The sequence below is a fragment of the Propithecus coquereli genome, unplaced genomic scaffold (assembly GCF_000956105.1).
Source record: "Propithecus coquereli isolate 6110/MARCELLA unplaced genomic scaffold, Pcoq_1.0 Scaffold46, whole genome shotgun sequence".
Taxonomy (NCBI): Eukaryota; Metazoa; Chordata; class Mammalia; order Primates; family Indriidae; genus Propithecus; species Propithecus coquereli.
In genome coordinates, this window is record NW_012150396.1 from 2,298,936 (window position 1) to 2,299,435 (window position 500).

Consider the following 500-nt stretch of genomic DNA (forward strand, 5'->3'; position numbering starts at 1 on the left):
CGCTTGTTTTTTGACACCAAAGTTGCCCAGCACAGAGCTCAAACAATCCGCCCGCCTCGGCCTCCCAGAGAGCTAGGATTACAGGCGTGAGCCCCCGCGCCTGGCCAACATTTGTATTTTTGTAATGGCTTTTTCTTACTACAACTTTCTGACACAACATCTTCATGTATGTTGTATAGAAGAAACTTTCAAGCCTTAGGGTGCTCTTTGAAGATACACTTAATGCTACCTCTGCCTTATTTCTGTAAGTATAATTAGCTATGCATAGCAAAGGAGCTATTCCAGCAGAGAAGGTACCATGCTAATTAACTTTGAAAACCCATTATATTAGAAAATTCTAATTCTAAAATATGTTGAATATTTTCAAGAACTACTTGGTTGACAGTTGTGTCTATATATAGTGTTACTAGAGGAAAGTGACCATTATTTGGAGAAATATACTACTTTACCTCTTTTGTCTATTGGGAAAATGTTTTCTCCCCATATTTCTTTTTTTTTAA

At 37.4% G+C, this 500-nt stretch overlaps 1 protein-coding gene across 1 annotated transcript in view; it reads left to right on the top strand.

Annotated features, from left to right (window-relative positions):
• Positions 1-500, top strand: part of ZGRF1 (zinc finger, GRF-type containing 1) — an 87,385-nt gene that overhangs the window by 48,764 nt on the left and 38,121 nt on the right. The window lies entirely within an intron of this gene.